A 7,691-nucleotide genomic window follows, 5' to 3' on the forward strand; every position below is an offset into this window, starting at 1 on the left:
TATTTTAAATGCTTTCATGTATTGAAAATTTTATGCATTTTAAGTTATTTTATCTGCTAGGTATTTTAAATACGCTTTACTAAATATACTACATATATGTACATAAAATAAAATTACATGGTATTATTCATTTACTCACATTGGCGATTTTCATATTAATCTTTTTTTGTAATTTGAAAATATAAAAAATTAATACTAAATGCTTGCAAACATTATCAGAAGTCTAAAATTATATTTAGTTTCAAGGAGTGATACAATTTATACCTATTCTACACACAAAAATTAAATAGAAATTTAAAATAAATACTAACCACAATATTTGCATGTTAATCCAAGAGAGATTAGTTTTTCACTGGAATGCCCAGTGTCCTCAAATTAGGATGGGTTGTAATTCTAAGAATAATACAAAATATGCATAAATTTTAAGTTCTAAACTCTTATTAGGAAATAATAAGTAAGATTTGAAAGATTCATAGAAATATATTAAGTAGAATAAATTTGGGCGTTAATGGGTTAATATGTTCTGAATATATTCTTATAATAATTCTGAAACTAATTTTCGAAAATGTTTAGCGCATTCGAACTCTCTGCACATTCTTTCATACACCATAAAAATATCACGCCAAGTTTTTAAGTGTTACAGTTTATTTAGAGCTAAATAAAATTGTAAATAAAATATAACACCAAAAAAGCAGCAGCTACTATATTCTTAATATGGATAGAAAAGATAGTAAATGGAAAAATAAAATGTATATATATATATCTATATCTATATATATATATATATATATATATTTAAAAAACNATATATATATATATATATATATATATATATATATATATATATATATATATATATATATATATATATATATATATATATATATATATATATATATATATATATATATATATATATATATATATATATATATATATATATATATATATATATATATATATATATATATATATATATATATATATATATATATATATATATATATATATATATATATATATATATATATATATATATATATATATATATATATATATATATATATATATATATATATATATATATATATATATATATATATATATATATATATATATATATATATATATATATATATATATATATATATATATATATATATATATATATATATATATATATATATATATATATATATATATATATATATATATATATATATATATATATATATATATATATATATATATATATATATATATATATATATATATATATATATATATATATATATATATATATATATATATATATATATATATATATATATATATATATATATATATATATATATATATATATATATATATATATATATATATATATATATATATATATATATATATATATATATATATATATATATATATATATATATATATATATATATATATATATATATATATATATCCAAGGATGGATACATATATATATATATATATATATATATATATATATATATATATATACACATATCTCCTCAGATGACCTCTTATAATCATAATCAAATTTTTTTTCATTCTGCTAATTTTGCAGTATTCCTCTTTCTTAAACTGTTCGTTCGAATGAATTATCGAGAGTTTAAAGATGGATATGCTAAATACTGCAAATTACTACAAATTCTTTTATCAACTTCAAATCTCGATATCTCTCACAAAAATTTTATGTTAGCGAGGCTAAACTTATTAGCCTTATGTGATGTTTTTTTAATATTTTATTTTTATTCAACCTATTTTTTTTCTGTTTGAATGAACAATATTTTAAGGAGAATTTTAAAATGCAAAAGAATTTTTATTCATTTCTGGTATGAATAGATGAAAGTAAAAAAAAAGGATACAATGTTAATTTATTTCCTGCTTACCATCTAGAGCCTTTATGTAAAAAATCGCAGGTTGAATTATATTCCACCTGACGAAAGAAACATTCTTCTGCTAGCTTTAGGAATACAACCATACAATTCAAAAGAATGCACATTTTGTTGATTTTGTTTTACTATTCCTACCGACTGCCCTTAAGTGAATTGAAAACTTTTTGCACATAATTATGAAACACGTTTATCCAAAAATAATTCTTTGTTATTTTTCAATATTTTATTAATTATTATTTCCAAAAATTAAATAATAAGGTTTACAATTTTTACATCATTTTAAAAAATACAATATTAAATTGCAAAAAAAGTAAAACTTGGGCAAAATCGACTGGATAGTTTCTGAGTAGTCGAATTTTAAAAGTCGAATTACGTGAAAATACATTTAAAAAATCAAACGTTATTCCTGGTGTTTCGCGCAATCAGTTTGAAAATTCATTATACTCCAAAAACGTGTTTCAAATCAAAATACTGATTACAAATAAAGACAAAAGAATTATACTCGTCTGTTTAACCTTTTTTTGCAATTTTGACATTAAATAATGAAATAAACTCATTTATTTAAAACAAAATACCCGCCTGCTATTGTGAACTGCTGTTCAATCGGACTTCTAGGTAAAAACATTCAAACAAACTGCATTTCAATCATATTCAACTCAAAACAAATGTGAGACATAACGAAAATACTTAGGTTTGAGAAAAATAAATTTGAAATTTATTGAAATTCTAAGTATAAAGCTCTTTTTGTAGCTCAGGAATGAGAAAGCTCATCTTAACGATGCGTGGAAATTATCTTTTTATTAAATATAACAATACGACCGATTTTACTTGCATACTTTTTTGTTAAAATTCACAATTATTACACACTTAAGAAAAGGCAGAAAAGATAATTAAAATTCATGTGACATTATATGGGGAACATATATTGAAATCCAAGTAACGTATTGGCCAAGCAAAAGGGACCAAATTATGCACTGTATTATTAGCTAACTGTAATAGTCACTTAGTCAATAAATAAATTTTTTTTTTTTTTTTTTNTTTTTTTTTTTTTTTTTTTTTTTTTTTTTTTTTTTTTTTTTTTTTTTTTTTTTTTTTTAGAAAAATACCTGCGTGAAATAAAATATGTAAGTAATACTGCACTCTCTTAGCCACATATGTCGACGTCTGATTTATTTATAATTACAAAGAACAATAAGCATACATTATTATAATTATTACGAACAATAAGTATACATTATTATAATTATTACGAACAGTAAGTATACATTATTATAATTATTAAGAAGAATAACTTGATAATAACTTATTCTAAACAGAATCCCTCTATAGGGAAAGTAAAATTGTCATGGTTCTGCTTCTTTGATAATATTTTTAAATTACAGTAAGCAGCATTTTCCGACAGTCACTTCGGTAATCTGATTACTTATACAAATCTCTAACATTTGATAGCATTAATATCTGATAGATTAAATATATAACAAATTTTAATGACTTGTAGAAATGTAACAAAGAAATTTATTGTTTGTTTTTTATTTTACATTGAATTAACAAACTTACACATAGATGTAGTAATCGTTCTTGTGTTTTTACTTAGATGAATTCTTAAGTATAATTTAAAATTTCATTAATTTAAAATTGAACAGAATAAATAAATTTTTAAATTATAACTACAAAACATTGTGTAAAGGAACTCTAAGAATTTCTGAGAAATATAAGGAACAGGAATTTTCGGAACATTTGATGTCACCTCTCTCATAAATTACCTTTAAAGCTCAACGACTACAAAGTCCTTTTCTTTTGTGATTTTATTGTATTCTCCAATTTTTTCTTTTTGAAATCCAACTAATATAAAATTAAAACATCGTAAAAAACTTAAATAATTTTTTCTTACCGTAAAAAAAAAATAAAAATGAAATTCTCTGAAAAATTTATAAGGAACTTGCGTTACTGAGATAACTCACCGAAACAAAATATAAAATAAAATATCCAACTGAATTGTGGTTGATAACATCAATATATCAGAAAATATATTATAATCTCTCTAATTCTAACAGTCAATATACATATCCACATTAAATTATGCTTAAACATTTTATAAATAACAAATATTTGAGTTAATAACATTGGTAGATAATGATTAGGACTGGGCTATAAATCGATGTATCGCGACATATCGATTTAACGCCTATATCGGCAAGTCGATACAGCGACTTTCATTCCAGGCGATGCATCAGATTTCTGATGCATCAGAAATCTGATTTAAGTCTTCGAGGGAAGACGATATAGCGATATAACGATATAGCGATATAAGACACGCAAGGATCTTCCCTTACGTTCCGATGCCGACTCGGGGTGTTCGTTTCGTTATGTTGAAATAGCCTTGATTGATTAGCGGTAGAATCAGAAAAAGAGTTTTGAGCATACTATATCGTGTTCTCGCATGTTCGTTTTCGCAACTCTTAGTTCTTTATTTCTTTGTCGCGACTTGATATCATTTCTTGTAGATTATTTTCAGTGAGACTAACTTCGTGATTGCTGCCGTTGCCTTGTTCTGAACGCAATCTATTATTGAAACGAATTTATAAAGAGTTTCTTCATTAATTAGGTAATTTTTTTCAACAAAACTTTTTCTTATTTTTAAATGTGAAAATTATCGGAAATCTAATTTAGGGCGCCCATAAAGAATTAAGTTACAAAGTAATTAAATTTGTTAGGTTTTTTTCTTTTCTTTTAATTTATTAAAAACTTTTTGGATAAAACTTCTAATAATTTAATGGATTTTTATTACTGATTTTAAATTTATAAATCTTGAGTTGCTTTTATATTTAGAAATAAAGTTAAAACAAAACTTATTTTTTGTCATTTGGATTTAGACGTAAGTCAATCAACTTCATTTATTCAAAAAAATTTGAAAGGTTTGAGAATTTTATTCATTTTTTTCGTTTTAATAGAGAGCTCAATCAGTTTTTTAAAATTTTCTTTTAATATTATTATTTAATTAGCTAAATATATTATCGAAAATCACAATTCTTTTGTTTTTATTTTTAAGAAATTAAACCTTACTTTGTTTTTCGTTCATAATTCGGTCATTATTCAATTTAATGTAATTATTTATGTGAAATAATAATAATAAAAAATAGTGATTTAAAAGCGTTTTATTATTTTTTTTTAAAATTTATTTAGCACTTTGTTTTGAACATACAAATAATTTTTAACGATCTTATTTTTTAAATTTTCTTTCTATATTGTTAGGTAAATATATTGATAAATTTCTATTTTATTTATTCTTTTACTATTTATTTTTAAATTAAGAAATCTTTCGTTATTTGCGTGATCATTTTTAGAAAATATAACAAAACTTGCGTTTACTTTTTCATTTAGAATTTGAACATTACAATCGAACTTAATAATTATGTAATTATCAAAGTTGCTTTTATATGGCTCATTTAGTAAAATTAGTTTTTATGTCTTTAAACCTTTTTTTTTTTTTTCAAAATTTCATTCGCTTGATTTTCAAATAATTCATAAACTTATCGTTTTAAACTTTCTTTCATTTCCAGTTAAAAGCTTAGTAAAGTTACCTAATAATTACCTAAATTAATTAATAATTTAATTAATTAATAATTTAGGTAATTCGGTACTTAATTAGACTGCTAATACCTTATAAACGATAAAGAGGTGCAAATATTTCATTCTGTATCTACACATTTTTTCAATAAATATTTTAAGTAAGTTTTGAGCATAGTAGTCAATTTATTTAATATCTTTCTTAAGCAAAACATATATATCCTCAAACTTATAAATTGATTTAAATCAATTTGAGTATGGAGTTTCGATAGAAATCTGATCTGTGCCTTACAAGTAAATGAAATTCAAAAATACTATATCGCGATACATCGCTATATCGCAATGCAAAACTGACGATGCATCACGATATATAATTTCTAATATCGCCCAGTCATAATAATGATGTGAAATAAGGAATTATGATATTATGATTCATCTCAGAATAAGAGTTAACCTAACGAACTTTATAAGTAGCGTACTTTAAAGTTTCATTTTTAAAGAGAGAACTGCAGTAAATGGATGAATCATTTTAAAACAACCAAATGAGTTTCACATTGTATAAATAACAGTTATTTGAGTTGGTAACATTGATAGATAGGGATGTGAAATATGAAATCATGATATTATGAACCATCTCACAACAACTGTAAATATAATAATACACTTTATAAGTAGCAGTCTTTAAGATGTCATTCTTAAAGATGAAACTTCAGTAAATTGGGTGAATGGGTGACTTTTAAAAATAGCCAAATGAGTTGTACAACATTGATAGACGATGATGTGAGCAATAACATGATGAGAAAAAAATAAGTTAGTAACGTCACCTTTATTTAGTATGTTTTTTTCTTCTCAAACATTAAGTTTCTTCGTAACTTTTCACACTGATTCTTTCTATTGTAAGAATCTCATCAACATTTTCGAAACTATTCGCTTGCAAACTTTCTGTACTTTGGTGAGGGGAATACGCAGGATTCATAAAGTGTTCCACACTTGGCATAGGTGCAGCGTTTCCTGTTAAAGAGAAATAAATAAATTGCAAAATATTTCTACGTCTAATAAATGGGTTATTGTTACAGTATGGATTTTTATGAGAAAGGTTATTACAGCTGGAAAATTAGGAAATTTTAATATATAACTTTAATAATTATTTAATATCTGTAAAATTTCAATGCTTTTACTAAAGCCCTGGATTACCAAACATAAGTAGTGTCACTATTTTTCCTTCGACTGTGTCGTTTTTGATTTACATTAGCTGCCGCAGATCACATGGGTAAGCAGTCACCATATTCTAGTTTGAACGGCGATGGTGACTAGTTTGAAAGTAGTATGATTACGCTCGATTTGTTATTTCTATTTTCTTACTTTTAAATTAGTCGTTTCTAATTCTCTAATAAATAGCTAATTCTCATTTGATGTCCTAGTTTCTTTATTTTTTTTATTTTAAATATTTCATGAATTATTGTAAAATTTTGTGATAGTGCAAAATAAATTTGTTATATTTAATACTCGTAGTCTCATATTTTCAATAATGCTTGTCAAAGAAATAATTATTAATTATATAACAAACCAGCACTCTTTTTTTATTAAACTTTATATATGCGGAAAATATTAATCTATACAGTTTGGCGTTTAAAAATAGGAACTTAATATTTCTACATTGAGAGTTGCGGTCACAAGAAAGTTGCAATCACCAAAATGGCCGCGTAGCTATTTAAGTTATATTATCACTCCAATAGTGGATGTGATGATATTGAGAATACCATCACAGTCGACGCATGATAAGCCTATAATATTGATCCCTTGAACCTCGATAGCTCAAAGGCACTTTGTGACATCCTTCATTCACATGTCACTGATGGTAGAACTCCTGGGAGGCAATTTTCAACATGACAACACATAAAAAGGTTGTCTCCGGTTTGTCTCTGCCCCATTGCCACCCTTTTCCGGTCTGTCCCATCCCCACATTTGTCACCGATATTGCTTATCTGCGATTATTTGAAAAGACAAATGGAAGGGCCTCTCCGAGTTTGGTTGAATTAGAGGTTGCTGAACAGCAATAGGGACTTGTATACCTCAAGTGCTTGATCGTCTCACATCGTGCATTCACGCTAAATGTGAGCAACAGGGTGACATCCATTCATTAGTTTTTTCTCAATAAACGATCATTTTGCTTATAATTTTTAATATATATTGTCG

The sequence above is a fragment of the Parasteatoda tepidariorum genome, chromosome 1 (assembly GCF_043381705.1).
Source record: "Parasteatoda tepidariorum isolate YZ-2023 chromosome 1, CAS_Ptep_4.0, whole genome shotgun sequence".
In the NCBI taxonomy this organism is placed as follows: Eukaryota; Metazoa; Arthropoda; class Arachnida; order Araneae; family Theridiidae; genus Parasteatoda; species Parasteatoda tepidariorum.